The sequence below is a fragment of the Ornithorhynchus anatinus genome, chromosome 12, assembly GCF_004115215.2.
Source record: "Ornithorhynchus anatinus isolate Pmale09 chromosome 12, mOrnAna1.pri.v4, whole genome shotgun sequence".
In the NCBI taxonomy this organism is placed as follows: Eukaryota; Metazoa; Chordata; class Mammalia; order Monotremata; family Ornithorhynchidae; genus Ornithorhynchus; species Ornithorhynchus anatinus.
This window is the reverse complement of record NC_041739.1, coordinates 56451126-56472000: the sequence shown is the minus strand read 5'-3', so window position 1 is coordinate 56472000 and position 20875 is coordinate 56451126. Positions and strand designations below refer to the sequence as shown.

The 20875-nt window shown below is 52.4% G+C and overlaps 1 long non-coding RNA gene across 1 annotated transcript; it reads right to left on the bottom strand.

Annotated features, from left to right (window-relative positions):
• Positions 1 to 277: 277 nt before the first annotated feature.
• Positions 278 to 4115, bottom strand: LOC114815676. Its single transcript, XR_003763478.2, has 3 exons — positions 3924 to 4115; positions 3695 to 3748; positions 278 to 736 (listed from the first exon to the last, which is right to left on the bottom strand). It is a non-coding gene; the product is annotated as an uncharacterized LOC114815676 (long non-coding RNA).
• Between the last annotated feature and the right edge of the window lie 16760 nt (positions 4116 to 20875).

The window sequence follows — 20875 nt, the reverse complement described above, 5'->3', positions numbered from 1 at the left end:
TCCCGGGCTGCGCTCGGTCCTCTGGGCCATGCTGCTTCTCTCGTCTAGCACAAAGTGAGCGCTTCGTGAATGTCATTATGATTCTCTTGTCTCGCACCGGCGGGGAGTGTGGCGGTTATATCGTTGTGTTGCGCCCTCCCAAGTGTTTAGTACGGTGCTCTGCACCCAGGAGGCGCTCGATAAATGCGACCGATCGCAAGCGCTTAGTAAATACCGTTGTCCTCATTGTTATTAAGTAGATTGCTCCCCGGACGCTAAAACCACGTGGTTACCCGTGTTGTGTCTGCCTGGGAATTTATTCCTTCAGCTCACTCCTAATTGGTCAGCGAGTCGTTAAGGTCCAGAAGCCGGGTTGCCCTTTCCGTGGCATTAAAGCACCGGGAGGGCCGGTCGAATCTCAGGATTCATAGAAATGTCAGTTGTTATTGACTGAGTCCCGGGAGCTGATAGTTTGATTGGGTTTTGAAGATGAGCATTTATGATAACATCTCTGCGTTTCGTGGGGAGAGTAGCTGCTCTGTCGCCTTCCTGCCTGGGGATATCGATCTGAGAGACGGAGATGGAATCAGCTGCACGAAGAGCTGACGCGGAACAAGTGCGTTTGTGTCTGCGGGTCCGTGTGCTCGCGTGCCACTTATCACAGGGATCGGCCTTTGGAGCCGCTCGCTGTTCCTTCTCCAATAAAGAGATTCTAATTTATCGGCTTCCGGTCCCGGGTCGGTCTAGACATCGCCGTCTGGAAACAAGTGGGAGGGAAGCGGCGGATGTAGGCGTTCTTTCCCCCAAAGAGAAGATGGCAGTCTGTGTTCCCTGGCCGGTACGATCGTCACCATCGCGACCCGATGCGGCTGGCGTGTACTTAACCTCTCTGCGCCTCAGTTACCTCATCTGTAAAATGGGGATTAAGACCGCGAGCCCCACGTGGGACAACCTGATTCCCCTGCGTCAGTGCTCTGCACCTAGTAAGCGCTTAACAAATACCAACAGTATCATTATTATTATTATTACGAGCCCCAGACTTCCAAGGGACTTCCCAGGGAGTCGACGAGTTGTTTGTCTTAACCTGATGCGTCTTCGGAAAAAGTCGCCGGATCCTAAATACCGCGGGCGCGCCCCCCCCCCGGAGACCTGAGTTTGAATCCCGGCTCCGCCGATTGCCCTCTTTGTGATCTTGAGCGAGTCACTTGACTTCTGTCCCCTCCTCCCGGGCCTCCGTTTCCTCATCTGGAAAATGGATCGTAAACCCGTCCTCCCTCTGAGACTACGAGTCCCGCGTGGGACAGGGACCGTGGCCCATCTGATTATCTCGCATCTACTCCGGCACTTGGGAAAGAACTCGGCACACAGTGAGAACTGACAAATGTCACGGTTATAATTGGTATTGGCAGCCATCTACCTGGTTGTCTAGGGGCAGATATCAGGTAGGCAGATTTAGAGTTAGGAGATAGAGTCCTGCTTTTAGGGACGTCATTTTAAATGTTCCCACGAAGCCACGCAGGAAGCAGTTCATTCACTAGTATTTATTGAGCGCTTCCCGTGTGCAGAGCACCGTACTGAGCGCTTGGAATGGACAAATCGGCAACAGATAGAGACGGTCCCTGCCCACTGACGGGCTTACAGACCCAGTGGTTAAATCCCGGGGCCTGGGAGCCAGAAGTGCGACTAATGATAAAGGTAGTTAAGCGCTTACTGCGAACCAGACGTCGTACTGAGCTCTGGGGTAGAAACAAGATGGGTTGGGAACAGTCGCTCCCCCTCCAATGCTCCCGGTCTTAATCCCCATTTTACAGATGAGGGAACTGAGGCACAGAGAAGTGGAGTGACTTGCCCGCGGTCACCCAGCAGACAGGAGGCAGAGCCGAGATAAGGACCGGGTCCTTCTGACTCCCAGGCCCGTGCTCTGTCCGTTAGGCCACACTGCTTCTCGCTTCTCTAAACTTGATTCTATTTAGTCGCCGCTGTTTGTACGAGGCGTTCTTCCCCCTCGACCCTATTCGTCGCCATCGCTCTCGTCCGTCCGTCTCCCCCGATCAGACCGTGGGCCCGTCGGACGGCGGGGACCGTCCCTGTCTGTTGCCGCCCTGTTCGTTCCAAGCGCTCGGTACAGTGCTCCGCACCCAGGAAGCGCTCAATAAATACTATTGAATGAATGAATGAACAAACTTGTCACGGGCAGGGAACGTGTCTGCTAATTCTCTTACACTCTACTCTTCCAAGCGCTTAGTGCAACACTCCGCACGTAGTAAGCGCTCGATACGTTCCAGAGATTGACCGAAAGATGGAATCCCTCCCAGGCTTCCTCTCTACCTAAAGTTCCTTTGCTCCCAGTGAAACGCCGGTCCCTCCGCTTGGCCACTATTCCCCAGGGCCTGGGCGACCTTCTGGAACCTGTAGCAGGAGCTGCCTGTGGGTTTGGCCGGGCCTCGATCCGCAAACCGATGCTGAGTACGTAGTAAGCGTGCTGTGTGACCTTGGACGAGTCACTTGACTTCTCTGTGCCTCTCGATTCTATTCGGTCGCCACTGTTTTTACGAGCCGTTCTTCCCCTCGACTCTGTTTATCGCCATCGTTCCCGTCCGTCCGTCTCCCCCGATCGGACCGTGAGCCCGTCGGACGGCGGGGGCCGTCTCTGTCTGTTGCCGACTTGTTCGTTCCAAGCGCTCAGTACGGTGCTCTGCGCATAGTAAGCGCTCAATAAATCCTATTGAATGAATGAATGAATGTGCCTCAGTTACCTCATCTGTAAACTGGGAAGCGAGACTCCGAGCCCCACGTGGGACAGGGACAGCGTCGAGACCAATTTGCACTTACTCATTCATTCGGTAGTATTTATCGAGCGCTTACTGTGTGCAGAGCACTGTACTAAGCGCTTGGAATGGACAAATCGTGCCCGGGACTCAATAAGCGCTTAACAAACACCGTGATTATCATTATTATTATTAACAAATACCATTCCAAACAAACCGTTCCTGTAAATGGCGGGGGACAGAGTGCAACTTAGAATAATAATTATGGTATTAGTGAAACGTTTACTGTGTGCCAAGCCCTGTTCTAACGTTCATTCATTCACTCAATCATCTTTATTGAGCACTTACTAGGTGCAGAGCACTGTACTAAGCGCTTGGAATGGACACATCGGCAACAGATAGAGACGGTCCCTGCCCAACGACGGGCTCACTGCCTCAACGGGGGAGAGAGACCGCGAAACAAAACAGAACGAAACTAAGTGCGGAAACACCGTTCTAAACTTCCCCTGGGAGCTAATTCATGGCACTGCCTTCATCGAATCAGTCCGTCAGTCGGTCGCGTCTATTGAGCGCTTACCGGGCGCCGAGCACTGTACTGAGCGCTTGGAAAGTTAAAATATAACGATATTACCCACCCGTTCGCCGCCCGCAGCGCGCTTACAGTCTAGAGGGAGAGAGAGAGACGTTAAAATAAATGAATGTTACAGGGTCTGCACCCTGAGGGAGGCTGGGAGGGATGGCCAAGCCTTCTTAGCCGTCCCGGAATCATCTAGGATTGTTTCCAGGAAGAGAGGAGAGAGGGAGAGAAAGGGAGGGAGAGAAGAGAAGAAAAAGACAAAGAAAAAAGAGGAAGGTGGTGCAGGAAAAGGGAGAGATGAGACTGAGGGGGAACGGGGTGGGAGAATATGCAAGAAAGTGGTTTATCAAAGTCCCCTCTCCGCTGCTACCTGTTGCCCGTGAAAGACAAGATGAATCACCCGCTTAGGCCTCTGACAGCTCGCCTGAAATGAGAAAAAAAAAAAAAGCGCTGGGTAAATGCGTGCAGCCTGTCCCCATCATCCCTTTAATAACCTGTAATATTCTAGCAGGATATTTTTGTCACACCGAATCTGATTGATGGTCTCGGCTATAAGACATTACGAGTGTAGAGTAAATTGACCGAACACCTAAACATACAAATTATTAAAAGGAGGGGGGCGGCGAAGCAGGTACTGCACTCCTGGGGAAGGTAGAGGCCGGCTTTAGTTAAGATGATCCCATTTTCCAAGTGCGATTTCCAGTCTATTGACTCGCGGCGCTGGCTTTTCAGACGGGAGGAAATTGTCGCGCGTCGCAAATGAGAAGCCGTCCCGACACCGGAATCCCCACCCGGGCCGGGGAGAGACGCTGCCGCCTCCCAGCCCGGCGAGGTCGGTTGGAGCCGGGTGTCCTCGGCAGAAGCGACTGGGGGCCGTTGGTTTCCCGTTGGTCCCCCTCCCCGAACGATTACTCCGATTAAGATGAGTAACGAGGCGGCCGCGACCCCCGCCGCCTCGTCCGTGTGGCCCGTTCTCCCAGTCGCGCGGCGCTCTTCGCCACTTAGGCTCGAGGTTCTCTTCCCGGGGAAGATCCAGGCCCGGCCTCCCGTCGACTCCGTCGGTGACAGGGAGGGCTCAGCCCTGACCGCGTCCCTCTAAATTAAACCGGTCAAAGTCACCCCGGCTAAGGGGATTATGAACCTCTCCCGGAAGTGGGGCCGTGACACGGTCCTTCGGGAGAACGGGAGGCTGGGGCTGTTTTCCTGGCTCTTCTTCCTCCGGGGACCCGGCCGGTTATTCCCTTCGGCCAGATCCCGGGTCTCCCCCTCCCCCTCCTCCCCCGGCCACTGCATTCACTTCATCCTCTCCTGAGGACGATTCTGCATCGCCTCATGGCTGTGATGTTTTTATTTCTATCAATTTCTCCCCCGCATTTGGACAGTAAGCTCACCGTGGGCGGGGAATGTGTCTGTCTGTTGTATCGTACTCTCCCAGGCGCTTAGCACGGGTGGTCCGCCTACAGTAAGCGCTCCGTGAATACAATCGAACGCATCCACCCTGGCCACTCATTTTGGCTTCGGTCGGCCATGTTTAAGCCTGTCGTGGGCGGGGATTTGTCTCTATTTGGTGCTGAATTGTACTTCCCCAGTGCTTAGTACAGTGATCTGCGCACAGTGAGCGCTCAGTCGGTGCGATGGAGTGAACGGATGAATTTACCGAGTGCTTACTTTTTTACGGTGTCGGTTACTATGTGCCGGCCGCTGTATAAACCCTAGGGAAGCATCACGGCCTAGAGTATAATAATAATAATAATGTTGGTATTTGTTAAGCGCTTACTATGTGCCGAGCACTGTTCTAAGCGCTGGGGTAGACACGGGGGAGTCAGGTCGTCCCACGTGGGGCTCACAGTCTTAATCCCCATTTTACAGACGAGGGAACTGAGGCACAGAGAAGTGAAGTGACTCGCCCACAGTCACCCAGCCGACAAGGGGCAGAGCTGGGATTCGAACTCATGAGCCCTGACTCCAAAGCCCGTGCTCTTTCCACTGAGCCACGCTGCTTCTCTGAGTATAGAGTCTGGCCTGAGAGGCAGAAGGACCCGGGTTCTAATCCCAGCTCCGCCACTCTGCCGTGTGACCTCGGGCAAGTCGCTTCACTCCTCTGTACCTCAGTTTCCTCATCCGTAAAATGGAAATTGAGACGGTGAGCCTCATGTGAGACAGGGACCGCGTCCACCCCAGCGCTTGGTACAGTGCCTGGCACATGGTAGGCGCTTAACAAATACCACAACTATTATTATCATCATTAGGTATCACTGATGACATCTGATGCCTAGTTCCTCATCTCTGACGGGGTTGGTAGAGCGTCTCACGGGATGCGTCGCGTCGGTCGAGACATTTGGAAGCCGTACGGGAGAGGGAGGTGCTGCATCCCTGCCCTCAAGGAGCTGGAGATCCATTTCTTCAAACAGAATTGTACTAGGGTGTGGTCAGTCATGCGTTGGCCATCGATCAATCCGTCGATGGTATTTACTGAGCGCTTACTGTGTGCAGAGCACTGTAGTAAGTGCTTGAGAGAGAGAGAAACAGACACATTCCCTGCCCGCAAGGAGCTTGCGTTCTAAAGCAGCCTGGCTTAATGGAAAGAGCCCCGGGCTTGGGAGTCAGAGGTCGTGGGTTCTAATCCCGGCTCCGCCATTTCTCAGCTGTGTGACCTCGGGCAAGTCGCTCAACCTCTCTGTGCCTCGGCTTCCGCCTCATTAAAATGGGGATTAAGACTGTGACCCCCCCCCCCCACGTGGGACAACTTGATTACCTTGTATCCATCCCAGAGCTTAGAATAGTGCCTGGCACCTAGTAAGGGCTTAAAAAATACCCTCGTTATTATTATTAGAGAACACCCTGCTGGCATTTTATCCCCAGTTTGTTATTATTAGTAGTAGTAGCAATAATGCTAATAATAGTAGTATTATTATTACAGTGCATTACAGTACAGTGTCCAGTTCAGTGCCTGGCACGAGGTAAGCACTAAACAAGTACTACTACGATTATTATTAGTAGTAGTGATAATGCTCGTGCCAAGCACCGAACTGGACACTGTGGTAAGTACGAGATCATCAGGTTGGACCCAGTTCCTGTCCCACGTGGGACACCCTATCTAAGGTGAAGCAGCGTGGCTCAGTGGAAGGAGCCCGGGCTTTGGAGTCCGAGGTCACGAGTTCGAATCCCGGCTCTGCCCCTCGTCAGCTGTGTGACGGTGGGCGAGCCACTTCACTTCTCTGTGCCTCAGCTCCCTCATCTGTACAATGGGGATGAAGACCGTGAGCCCCACGTGGGACATCCTGATTCCCCTGCGTCTACCCCAGCGCTTAGAATGGCGCTCGGCACATAGTAAGCGCTTAACCAATACCAACGTTATTATTATTATTATTATCAAGGGAGAAAGAGAATGGGTACCAGATCCCAATTTACAGATGAGGGAACTGAGGTCCGGAGAAGCGAAGTGACTTGCCCGGGGTCACACAGCAGGCAGGCAGCGGAGTCGGGATTAGATCCCGGGTCCTCCGACTCCCAGGCCCTTGGTCGTTCCCTGGGCCGCACTGCATCTCGTCGACACACCGCGAGGTAGGGTCAATTGAGCCCACGGCACAGATGCGACTGTATGTAGTTTACTTACTTGTTTATTCATTTATTTATTCAGGTGCACTAATGCCCGCCTCCCCCTCCAGACTCCGAGTCGTCGTGGGCAGGCAGTGCCTCTGTTGTTATGCTGTACTCTCCCAAACACTTGGTACAGTGCTTTGCACACAGGAAGCGCTCAGTAGATACAACTGAACGAACGGACATCGGGGCCGACGACTCCCGTGTGGGGAAGGCTTCCTTTTCTCCCCCAACGATCCTTCCTCCCAGGTTCTGACCCTACCCCGGGTGGCCTGTTAGAAATCCGTTTGAGTCCTCGCTCTGGGAAGGGTTTCCTCGACCCAGATTCCTCCCTCCCTCGGGCCCGATCTAGATCGGTTTCAGGCTTCTGGGCTCGCGCTTCGTGGTAAAGGCTTCGGCCTTTTCGGGGCAAACAGCGCTAATGAGAGCGGACGCATCCCTGGGCCAAGCCGAGGCCTGGATTTCTTCCCAGGCCCTTGAAGACTCGGCCAAAATATGCATTTCAGCGGGGAGGTTTGGCCGGGATCAGGTGTCCCCGTGGGGAACCCGCTTGATGTTGGCGATGGCACGGCCCCCGGACTTTCCCTCGGCCGTTCTCTCTCTCGGGGAGAAGGCAAGGTTTCCTATCCGGATGTTTCGGTCGAGGAGCAGCGTGGCCTGGAGGATGGAGTACGGGCTTGGGGGGGGTCAGGAGGATCCGGCTTCTAATTCTGCCTGTCATTCATTCAGTAGTGTTCACTGAGCGCTTACTGTGTGCAGAGCCCTGGACTAAGCGCTTGGAATGGACAGGTCGATAACAGATAGAGACGGTCCCCGCCCTTTGACGGGCTTACGGTCTAGACATTTGGGCAGATCACTTCAGAAGCAGCGTGGCTCGGGGGAAAGAGCCCGGGCTCGGGAGTTAGGGGTCATGGGTTCAAATCCCGGCTCCGCCCGCTTGTCAGCTCCGTGACCGTGGGCGGGTCACTTCGCTTCTCTGGGCCTCAGTGACCTCATCTGGAAAATGGGGATGAAGACCGCGAGCCTCACGTGGGACGACCCGATGACCCTGTATCTCCCCCCGGCGCTTAGAACGGTGCTCTGCACGTAGTAAGCGCTTAACCCAAAAAAAAAACAAACGAAAAACCAAACTTCTCTGGGCCTCAGCGACCTCATCTGGAAAATGGGGATTAAGACCGGATCCGCACGTGAGCCCCACGTGGAACAGCCCCGCAGCACTTATGTCCGTATCTAATTTCTTTTATTTATATTGACACCTCCCCCTCTAAACTGTAAGCTCACTTGGGCAGGGGATGTGTCCGTTTTTGGTGTATCGTCCTCTCCCGAGCGCTTAGTACAGTGCTCTGCGCACATTAAGCGCCCAGGAAATACGATCGACTGACCCCAGCGCTCAGAACAGTGTTTGACACATAGTAAGCGCTCAACCAATAGAGAAGCGGCTTGGCCCAGCGGGTCGCACACGGGCCTGGGAGTCAGAAGGACCTGGGTTCTAATTCCAACTCCGCCCCTCGTCCTCTTTATGACCTTCGACTTTCCTTAAGTTTTCTGCGACAACTTTTCTGGGCCTCAGTTCTGGAAGATGGGCGTTTTAGAAGTGCCCGTCTGTAAAATTCCAGCTCCGCCGCTTGTCTGCTACCGTGTGAGCCGGGGCAAGTCACTTAACGTCTCTGGGCCCCAGTTACTCAAGCTGTAAAACGGGGATTAAGACCGCGAGCCCCACGTGGGACGGGGACCGTGTCCAACGTGATTTGCTTGTATCTACCCCAGCGCTTAGTACAAGTGCCGGCATAACTGAACACCTGCCATTAAAAACAACAACAACAAAATACCGTGATAATCACAATAATAATTTTTATTATTATGATTATTATTATTTTGGATAGGCTTACTTTATCACAGGCCCCATGAGAGAGGTTAGTTATCGCTCTCTTAATGACTCCAAATTCTCTGTTTCTTTCGTCAAATGACCCCCTTCCATCTCTGGGTGGAGAGCAAGGTGATTAAAATCTGGGGAAAAGCTTGTTGACTCTGGAGAATGAGCTGTCAGTATCGAAACCAACTCTGCAGATGTTTCTCTCAGGCTCCTCCCGCCAGCAAGAGAAACAGCCGGGCCCGGTGGGAAGACCTCAGGGCCCAGGAGTCGGAAGAACTGGGTTCTAATCCTCCTCCTTGCTGTGTGGCCTCGGGCAAGTCACTTCACTTCTCTGTGCCTCAGTTACCTCATCCATAAAACGGGGATTGCGTACCGATTCTCCCGCCCCCTTAGACGTGGGACGGGGACTGTGTCCGACCTGGATTGTCTGGTTTCGACCCCGGCGCTTAGTTCAGCGCTTGATGTGCTTAGCAAATACCACAGTTAACAATCATCAGCAACCGGCTCAGATGGTTTCGGGTCTTTTGGTGTGGGGAACGGGGAAGGGGCCCGGGAGTCGGAAGGTCACGGGTTCTAATTCCGGCTCCGCCACGTGTCTGCTGGGGGACCTTGGGCAAATCACTTCACTTCTCTCGTCCTCGGTTACCTCATCTGTGAAACGGGGATTGAGACCCCCGAACCCGATGTGGGACAGGGATTGTGTCCAACCTGATCATCTTGTATCTACCCCAGTGCTTGGTACAGTGCCTGCCACATAATAAGCCCTTAACAAATACCACAATTATTATTATTATTATTAGCCCTGCTCCAGCACCCACAGTTTACCGGCGTGGCTCAGTGGAAGGAGCCCCGGTTTAGGAGTGAGAGGTGATGGGTTCTAATCCCGGCTCCGCCACCTGTCAGCCGTGTGACTGTGGGCAAGTCACTTGACTTCTCGGTGCCTCAGTTCCCTCATCCGTAAAATGGGGAGTGAGACTGCGAGCCTCACGTGGGACAGCCCGATTACCCTGTATCTACCCCAGCGCCTGGAACGGTGCTCGGCACGTAGTAAGCGCTTAACAAATACCAACATTATTATTATTATCTACCGAGCAGCGTAGCCTAGAGTGTAGAGGACGGGCCCGGGAGTCAGAAGGACCTGGCTTCTAAATCCTGACTCCGCCACTCGTCTGCTGCGCGACCCAGGGCGAATCGCTTCACTTCTCTGCGCCTCAGCTACCTCGTCTGTAAAATGGGGATTGCCACCGTGAGCCCCGCGTGGGTCACGGACGATGTCCGACCTGATTCGTTTGGATCTAGGCCAGCGCTCAGAAGAGTGCCTGGCACGTAGGGAGCGCTTAACAAATACCATTTGGAAACAGAAAGCGATGGATTGCGGTGACCCGGAGGAGAGAAGGGGCCTTCTGGTAAAACATGAAAGAAAGCCCTGATGAGAAAGATTCCAGGGAGATTTTTTTTTTTCTTTTCAGGGGAGTGGTCACTCTGGCCGGGTAGGGAATGGCCGATTCCTTTCGGATCTGCCGCTGGGTGTCACCCCAGCCAGCCCTAAAGGACCATCTGTTCCACCAGGATCCTGCCTTCCTCAGCCCCCCCGTCGGCCCCCGACCACCAGCTAAACAAACAGAAAGATCATTAGGAAAAGAAAGGAAGGCCCGTTGTTTAGGGAGTCTTTCAAACCCCACAGAGAAGGTGGGAGCCGCGGTGGAGGGATGGAAGAAAGGCGCTTTCTGTCAGACGCCGGCCACGTTCTCATCTCCCACTCGCGGCGTGGACCAGGGAGACCGCGCGGAGAGTCGCCTAGCGGAAAGAGCCCGGGCCCGGGGGGGGCAGAGGACCTGGGTTCTAAGTCCGGCTCCGCCGCTTGTCTGCTGCCGTGCGACCCGGGGCAAGTCACTTAAAGTCTCCGGGCCTCGGTTACCCGAACTGTAAAACGGGGATTAAGACCGTGAGCCCCACATGGGGCGGGGTGGATTTGCTCGTATCCACCCCAGACCTCAGTCCAGTGCCTGGCACATAGTGAGCACTTAATGATCACTATTAAAACAATTAAAAACCTGCAAAGAAAACCTCTCCCGCTACGGTCCGGGAAAAACAGCTTCCCCTGCTTTTCCGCCCCGCTCCCTCTCCATCCGCCCAAAGGCTCGCCAAATCTCTCGGCTTCTCGGAGTTTCTGCTCAGTGGGCAAAAATTGAAGGGTCAAATCCTGGCACTGGGACAAAGGGGCGAGTTGATAATTAGAGGGGACATGCCCAAGGGAAAAGAGATAATTTGGTGTTTTCTACACTGTGTTGAGAAATGGTTTGGAGATCTTTTGGCAGTCTGAAATCTAACTGTTCTTGTTTATCTGGAGGGGATCACTTTGTCTTTGTTTTCTCCAGATAGCTGGGCAGTCGAGAGGATGGGCTATTCAGGTAATTGAGGTAAAGGATGTATCTTGTTGATGTTGATAATGATGGTATATGTCAAGCGCTTACTATGTGTCAAGCACTGTTCTAAGCGCCGGGGGAGATACAAGCTAATCAGGTTGGGCACAATCTCTGTCCCACTTAGGGTTTACCGTCTTAATCCTCATTTTCCAAACGAGGGAACCGAGGCCCGGGGAGATTAAATGAGTTGCCCAAGGTCCCACAGCAGACAGGCGGTGGAGCCGGGATTAGAACCCAGGTTCTTCTGACTACCAGGGCCGTGCTCTATCCACTAGGCCACGCTGCTTCTTTTGTCCTGCATAATAATATTGGGAGATTTGGTGGAAGTAAAAGCAGGAGATTTTCTCAGTGGGTCACTGGACAGGAAAAGGGTACGTTGCCCCTGACTTCAAGACTATCCACTAGATGACGAGTACCTTGAGAGTTCTCTGTTGTACTCTCCCGAGGATTTAGTACAGTGCTCTGCACATAGTAGCAGCGCGGTCAAGTGGATAGAGCGTGGGCCTGGTTGTCAGAAGAACCTGGGTTCTAATTCTGACTCTGTCACCTATCTGCTGTGTGACCTTGGGCAAGTCATTTGAACTTCTTTGGGCCTCAGTTCCCTCATCTTTAAATTGGGTATTAAGACCGTGAGTCCCACGTGGGACGGGGACTGTGTCCAACCTGGTTGGCTCTTGTCTACCCCAGTGCTTGGCGCAGTTTCTGGCACATAGTAAATGCTTAACAAATCTCATGAAAAGTAGGCTTTCAATATGCACCACAGATTCACTGATTCGGTACTGTTTAAATGATAGGTCTGGGGGCTTCCGATGCAAATCGAACCTTGAATTTTCTGTGATTTTTTAGATAACCAAACACTCTTTCCTCTGGGTACTTGAAGCTCAACTGGGTCATTCTACAGGAACGTAGGAGATGAGAGGAAAGGTAGGAGATCGAGTAGTTAATTTTACTGCCTAGTTCTTCCGTCCCCTCACCCCCAAAACATCCTCCTGAACGAATCCTTCCCCCACCCCCTTCCCCACCCGGTCCCCTGGCATGGTTTCCCGAAATGGTCAATAAATCCATTCCGAAAGAACGTGGCGCTCGCAGTTGACAAGACCTCTCACGATTCATTCCCCGCCGAAAATTTCCTAGCCTATTTTAAGCCAACCGAGAGGTTATTAGACTAACAGGACCGTGGGGAGAAAGAAACCTCACAGCGTTTTAAAATACCAGGAAATCTTGGGGTAAGAAGGAAATAGAGGCCTCACGAGACCGGCAAACTAGGCCGCACCTGAACGTGAGGCTCGTTGCGAGTAGGGAATGTGTCCGTTTACGGTTGTATTCTACTCTCCCAAGCGCTTAGTACAGTGCTCCTCACTCGGTGAGCGCTCAATAAATACGACTGAATGAGTGAATGAATGAAGGAATGAGTGAGGCGACCTCCGACGACCCTCGTCAATACACTGGACATCACGTGGGCGTAACGGAGCATAAGGTGATGACATCGCACCCTCCACCTTGCAACGCCACGCCGAGTTCCCCCCTATCCGAGAGCGTTTTCTCAAGGGGAACCCCCGGCACCCTACTTGTTCCGGAACCCCTTTCCAAAGTATTACTTTTGCTTCGGAAAGGTATTTGCTTTTACTTCGGAAAGGTATTTACCTCAAGGTATTTACTTTTCCCAAGTAAAGGCCCCTCCGATCGTGGCCGCCCCACCCGAGGACGGCTGTGGGCATGAAAGAAAACGAAGGCGTCCAGTGCCGCAGCCGTCGCGGATGGGGGACGTTCCGCGTCTAGAGATGAACCGTCGGCCACCCTGCCCGAAAGTTGGCTACCGGGTGAGAGGGTCCGTCGGGAAGGCTGGGCAAGGGCAGGTCAACCAGGCCGAAAGCGGAGAAATGAAGCGATCGCCCTGGAATTCCTCGGCAGAGTCTCCGGTCAAGAGAATCCCGTCACAACCGGCGGAAATGAGGGAAATGCTCAGCAGGATCCCCCCCAGCCAACCTTGTGACATAGGCTCTGTCCAGTGAGTGATGGTGAGTAGTTTGTTCATTCATTCACTCATTCAAAAGTATTTATCGAGCGCTTACTGTGTGCGATGCAGTGTACTAAGCGCTTGGAAGGGTACCATACAACAGCAGACCCATTCCCTGCCCACCACAGGGTCACAGTCTAGAGGGGGAGGCAGACATTAATAGACCTGAATAAATAAATGAATGAATAAAGGCACTGGCGCTTTCAGTCGGTCCGTCATATTTTTGAGCCCGTACTGCGAGCCGAGCACTGTACTAAGCGCTTGGGAGAGTACCATAGAACAGTAAACACACATTCCCTGCCCGCAACAAGCTTCCGGTAATCGAGGCGTCGGAGGTACAAGCGACATGGCTATTTCGACTGGTTCTCATGAACCTGACGAGCCTGACGGTGAGCCCCACGTGGGACAGGGACTGTGTCCCACCTGATTTGCTTGCATCTACCCCAGTGCTCAGCGCAGTGCCGGGCACATAATGAGCGCTTAACAAGTACCACGCTGATTATTACTCTTAGACGTGAAGAGGAGGGAGACCTCACCTCGCCGGCCCAGTTAGAGATGCATCCATTGTTCAGTTTTGAGTGTAGATGCCGTTTAGAGACAGAGGGAGAACGAGAGGCCCAGTGTGTGTGCTTGCGCTCGTGTGTGTGTGGCACGCCATATGCTGGGTGTGTGGATGCATATACGATATGAGGTGGGACAGATTCTTTATCTGTGGCCCGCTCTGCAGGAAAATCCCCCCGTGTATATTTCATGCTCCCGGGCACCGCAGGGAAAAAAGTACCCGGCTCCGGAATTGACTCCGCGCGCTCGGCGTCCCACCCCGACGAGGCCGGCCGAGGGCCGCCGCTGTGACCGTATCATTTTAACTTGGGCAGAACGCTGAGGGCGGGTAGTCCCCCGTCCCGTCCCGCCCCCCGCCCTTCCTCCTCCCGCCAAGGCCCGGAGGGTCACCCGAGGAGGAAGAAGAGGGGGCAAACTCCAGAAAAGCTTTTTCGCTCTAAAAAAAGCCCTTTCGCTCTAGGTGTTTGATCCGACCGACGGCCCCGTCTGAACTTACTAGTCATTTGCCGTTTCATTAGCTGCCAGGTTTTCAATTTCTGCCTCTTGGAAGTTACACCGCTTTGAACAACTCCCCACAGTAATTGAATTTGCCACAGAAATAGAACACTGGAAAATTTCATTTTCTTCCTCCCTGCACGAAGGCAGGCAGACAGGCAGGGCAGACACATATTCCTCCCGGACCGCTTTCCTCTTCTCTGCCCTCCGGCCCTCCCCCTCCCCGTCCTCCATCTGTTTGCTAATGTCTCCCTCCCAAGCCCCTACTGCAAACACACAGACCCGGGGTCCCCAAAACGGCCTCCTTTCAAATCATCTCCGAGTGCCTCGGCCTGACACTTTGTAATTTTCTTCTAAACGCCTTCCACAAATAATGGTTTTCAAAATGAGCATTAACGGGCTTGATTACACGAAATTGTCCTTTTAATTTACACCGGGATTCTATTGATCACACGAGTGCAGATTAAAGTGTTCAATGAAGCCGGTGATGAGGTATTAACCGGCTAAGGGTCCTCCGGGGGCCACCAGCGAGGCCGGGAATATGGTAGAAGTGTACAGTTATTTCCCCGTAATGAAGTGGCGCTATGCGAAGGCATGAATCGTTGGCAGGAAGAATAGATCCAAGATGATGAGCTCTTCAAAGTCATTTCTTGCTCACTCATTCAGACTCATGCCCAGATCCTCTTGCGATTCTTCTGCATTACTTGTCATGAAATACCGGGATTTACTTAGCCAGCTGATGCAATTTTTATGACCTTATTGCTTTCTCACCATGGTAATAGTTTTGAATCAATTTATCAATCCGGCGGTGCCATCAAACATATTGCCCCGAAGATCAAGTCCGGGTCATTCCATCAATTCGCTGCGGTTTACAGAGACGGGATCCCGGGCCGGGTGGGGTATCGACTTCGAACGGCTCCGGCGAACGTGCCCCCCGCCACCCCTGCCGATTTAACCGCTTCGTTTCTGACTCCGGGCCGCTCTTCCCCCCTCACCCTCATCCTCCTGTCCCGACACTTGCCCAGTCGAGTGTCCCCTCCGGCCCCCCTTTGGACTGTATGCTCGTTTGGGGCAGGGAATGCGTCTGTTTGTTGTTCTGTTGCACTCTCCCGGGCGCTTAGGACAATGCTCTGCGCACAGTAAGCGCTCAGTAATGGAGATGTACGTCTCAGCCTGCGGTTGTGGTCAATGAAATATTGGGGAACGTTTCCATATTTGTCCTAGGGAATTTTGGCTGATAGGAACTTGAGGCAAATGATAAGACAGTTGGAATCTAAATCCATCAAACATAACACCTGGGGCTGACGATGGGGACCGGTTTCCTTCTCCTCCTCCTTCTCCTCCTTCTTCTCCTTCTCCTTCTTCTTCTTCTCCTTTTCCTCTTCCTCCTCCTCCTTCTCCTCCTTCTCCTCCTTCTTCTTCTCCTTTTCCTCTTCCTCCTCCTCCTCCTTCTCCTCCTTCTCCTTCTTCTTCTTGTCCTTTTCCTCTTCCTCCTCCTCCTTCTCCTCCTCCTTCTTCTTCTTCTTCTCCTTCTCCTCTTCCTCCTCCTCCTTCTCCTCCTTCTCCTCCTTCTCCTTTTCCTCTTCCTCCTCCTCCTTCTCCTCCTTTGAGCCCAATGAGGAACAGGGACTGTGTCTAACCTAATTAGTTGTGTCTACTCCAGTGTTTAGTACAGTGCCTGGCACATAGTAAGCGCTTAACAAATACCCTTATACAGAGGGGCTAAGGTGGCCGTTGGGACGATCCATTTGGGTGCGGGGGGAATTTTACTCAGGGAACAGTTCCTGGAGGAGGTGAGATTTCAGGAGGACTTGGAAGCTGTGGAGAATTTCGGGAGAAGAGCATTTCAGGCTGGAGGAACAGCGGGAGCCTGAGGAAGGAGGGGAGGTAATAATAATAATAATTGCGGTATTTGTTAAGCGCTTACTATGCACCAGGCACTGTACTAAGTGGTAGGATAGATGCAACATCATTGGGTTGGACAGAGTTCCCGTCCCACACGGAGCTCACAGTCTTAAACCCTATTTTGCACATGAGGAAACTAAGGCCCACAGAAGTGAAGTGATTTGGCTGAGGTCACACAGCAGCCAAGTGGTAGAGCTGGGATTAGAACCCAGGTCCTCTGACTTCCAGGCCTATGCTCTTTCCACTATTCATTCATTCATTCATTCATTCAATAGTATTTATTGAGCGCTTACTATGTGCAGAGCACCGTACTGAGCGCTTGGAACGAACAAGTCGGCAACAGATAGAGACGGCCCCCGCCGTCCGACGGGCTCACGGTCCGATCGGGGGAGACGGACGGACGGGGACGATGGCGATGAATAGAGTCGAGGGGAAGACCGTCTCGTAAAAACAATGGCGGCCGAATAGAATCGAGGCGATGTACGTCTCGTGAACGAAATAAATAGGGTGATGAAAATATATACAGTCGAGCGGACGAGTACGGTGCCGAGGGGATGGGAAGGGAGAGGGGGAGGAGCGGAGGGAGATGGGGGAAAAGAGGGTTAAGCTGCGGAGAGGTGAAGGGGGGGTGGTAGAGGGAGTAGAGGGAGAGGAGGAGTTCAGTCTGGGAAGGCCTCTTGGAGGAGGTGAGTTTTAACTAGGGTTAGGTAACCACATCACGGCAATCTGGAGTCAACGAAGATGCCCTTTTTCTGTCATTTCCTGTCGTCTTAAGAAGTCTTTTGGCCAACGCGAGGCCCTGTTTTACCTAGAAAGCATGTTGCGGGACAGCCTGACCGCTCCGAGTGGACAGTGTGGCTCAGTGGAAATAGCAAGGGGCCAGAAGTCACAAGACTCTATTTCTAATTCCGGCTCAGCCGATGGGCCTGCTGGGTGGCCTGGGGTAGTTTCTTCAACCTCTCTGGGCCTCCTCTTCTTCCTCCATAAAATGGGAATAAGATACCCACCCTCCCTGCCTTTTAGCTAGCGATCCCCATATGGGATAGGGAACCAAGTTAGACCGTAAGCCCATCGCAGGGCAGGGACCGTCTCTATCTGTTACCGATTTATACATTCCAAGCGCTTAGTACAGTGCTCTGCACATAGTAAGCGCTCAATAAATACTATTGAATGAATGAATAAATATCTGATCTGATTATTTTCTAGCTACACTGGGTGTTTTGCGTACATCAATTATTAACTGTTAATTGTTAGGTTAATTATTGTTAACAATTGTGATAATAATTACAAATAGCTCATCAACTTAGATCAATAGAGCCTTTCACTGGGATCAGGTAAAATAGCGTTTCAGTCAGGAAGCTAGAAACCTGTCTGCAGCCTAATCATTCCTGCTCAGATGCTATAAGCGCAACAGCTGTTGCGTTTACTCAGAGGGACAAAATTTATATTTAAAAAAATGGAAACTCATAAAAAAGAACCCAGAACAGTGACGACTGCAAAAAAAAAAAAAAAAGGGGGGCAATAAGTTTAGCCTTGAAAAATTAACCTGCAAGGGATACTTTATTTTTCAAGCAAAACGTGTGGCGACATAAAAAAAAAAAAAAACGGGGCCTTTAATTAATTCTGCTTAACATTAATAGAATAAGGTCGTGCATACCGAAAACTGTTGAATAAGGCAAAACCGGGGAAGATATACTCTCGGATGTTACTCATAATGAAGAAGGGTTATCTTGTGGTCAGCACGCACATGGTTATTTATAAGATCAAGGCACTGCAGGTGAAAATACACAGTGCTTGCAAGTGTTTAATGTGATGATCTAAAGTAAAAGGGCTGACTTCAGAGGCATTTTAGTGGAGGTAAATTTCCACTAGCCAGTTAAAGAGCAAGAGCAGTCCAAATTTAGATGCCCTCTCGTGGCTTCTAAAGAAGGGGTGGGACGTAGAACGGAAGATCCCACCTGTAGAGCACGTTGGCACTTGACAAGGTACGGAGCTCTAGAAACCGACATGTCCAAAGGCCTCCTGATATCGATCGATCGCGAAAGCGTGTTTATTGAGCATTTACTTTGAGCAGAGCACTGTTCAAAGTGCTTGGGAGAGGGCAATATAACACAGTTGGTAGACATATTCTCTGACCACAACAAGTTTACAGTCTAGAGGGTAGGCCCTAAGCTCAACAAGTTGGACCCAGTCCATATCCCTCATGGGGCTCACAGTCTTATCCGCATTTAACATATGAGGTCACGGAGGCACAGCGAAGTGAGGTAACGGTAACAGTAACGTTGGTATTTGTTAAGCGCTTACCATGTGCCGAGCCCTGTTCTAAGCGCTGGGGTAGACACAGGGGAATCAGGTTGTCCCACGTGGGGCTCACGGTCTTAATCCCCATTTTACAGATGAGGGAACTGAGGCACAGAGAAGTTAAATCACTTGCCCACGGTCACACCGCTGACGAGTGGCCGAGCTGGGATTCGAACCCTTGACCTCTGACTCCAAAGCCCGTGCTCTTTCCACTGGGCGACGCTGCCTGCCTGAGGTCACACAACAGACGAGTGGCAGAGCCAGGGTTAGAATTCAGGTCCTTCTGCCTCCCAGGCCCGTACTCTTTCCACTAGGCCACGTTGCTTATAATTTAGCGGAGACGTCAGACACGTTCCCTGCCAACTACAATCTCACAGTCGAAAGGGAACAGGCTCAACCGTGACTTGCCCAGAAAGCATCACCTACCAACTCCCTTTGCCTCAGGAAATCTTTTTCGGTCCATCCAAATGGTGTGGCTTTCTTTTCAGTGATTTTTCACAACTCCCGACGAAGCGGCGCCCACGATCTCGGCACCGGTCTTTGATTTATTTTATTTAACGGCATCTGGTGAGCACTTACTATGTGACGGGCACTGTACTGAGCCCTGGGGTGGGTATAAGATAATCACGTTGGACACAGTCCGTGGCCCACGTGGAGCTTACCGCTTTCATCTCCGTATTACAGATGAGGTAACCGGGGCCCGGAGAAGTGAAGTGACTCGCCCAAGGTCACCCAGCAGACAGGTGGCCGAGCGGAGATTAGAAGCCAGGTCCTTCCCGCTTCGGGGCCCGCGCTCTATCCTCTAGGCCCCGCTGCTTCCCTTTGATTCGTGGCAGCCCCGGCGGAGCTCTGCAGACGATCCGAGATATGCTAGGAAATGAAGATTCCTGGACCCACGGTCGCCGTATCTGCTCAGCGGTGTCACTCCAAGGGACTTCCGATCAACGTCGACAGAAGGTCGAGGTGGAAGACCCAACGGGACGGCTCCCGGCGGCGCTTAAAAGCCGACGAATCTCAACCAGCGACAGCCGCTTCTGGGGGTCTGGGGGTGGAATGGCCTTCGCCTTCGGAGACGGAAACGCTCGGCTTGCCAGCCCTTTCGAAGCCCGACGGTCGTTCCGCGTGACAGAGGACGAAGCCTCGGCTGGTCCGTAGATCCCGGCTCCGCCACTTGTCTGCCGTAGGACCCTGGGTGAGTCTACCCCAGCGCTTAGAACAGTGCTCGGCACATGGTAAGCGCTTAACAGGTACCAACAAATACCAACGTTATTAACTTCGGTTATCCGATCTCAAAAATGGGGATTCAGTCAGTCAGTCAGTCAGTCGTATTGACTGAGGGCTTACTGTGTGCAGAGCACTGTACTGAATGCGTCGGAGAGTAAAATATAACAGACACGTTAGAGAAGCAGCGTGGCTCGGTGGAAAGAGCCCGGGCTTGGGAGTCAGAGGTCATGGGTTCGAATCCCGGCTCGGGCCACTCGTCGGCTGGGTGACCTTGGGCAAGTCACTTCACGTCTCTGGGCCTCACTTCCCTCATCTGTAAAATGGGGATGAAGACCGTGAGCCCCACGTGGGACAACCCGATTCCCCTGTTGTCCACCCCAGCGCTTAGAACAGTGCTCAGCACATAGTACGCGCTTAACAAATAGCAACGTTATTATTATTATTATTATTGCCCACAACAAACTTACAGTCTAGAGGAGATTAAGACGGTGAGCCCCGTGTGGGACAGAGATTGTGTCCACCCTGAATAGGTTGTACCTGCCCCGACCTTAGAACGGTGCCTTGTACATAGTAAGCGCTTAAGATATGCAAAAAAAAAAAAAAAATTTGGTTCAGACGTCACGTGATGTAAGAATCAGGGAACATTCTTCCGCAACACAAGTCTGTTCCGGTATAACGTGATCCCAAATTGGTGTAAGATGATTCTGTGACAGAAGGCAAAGTTTTATTTAATTTTTTTAATGGTATTTGTTAAGCACTTAGTACGTGCCAGGTACCGTTCTAAGCGCTGGGGTAGGCACAAGCTAATCAGGTTGGACACGGTCCATGTCCCACATGGGGCTCACAGCCTTAATCCCATTCCCCGGTTGAGGTAACTGAGGCCCACAGAAGTGAAACGACTCGCCCCAGGTCTCTCAGCAGACAGGTGGCAGAGCCAGGATTAGAACCGAGGTCCTCCTGACGCCCAGACTGGTGCTCTGTCCACTGGGCCACGCTGCTTCGTACCAGTCGATCGTTCAGTATTTACTGAGCACTTACTATGTGCAGGGCACTGTACTAAGCGCTCAGGACAGTACAACACAACAGAAATAGCAGAAACGGCCCCTGCCCGTAACGAGCTTGCGGTCTAGATTCCGAGCTTCGCCGTAG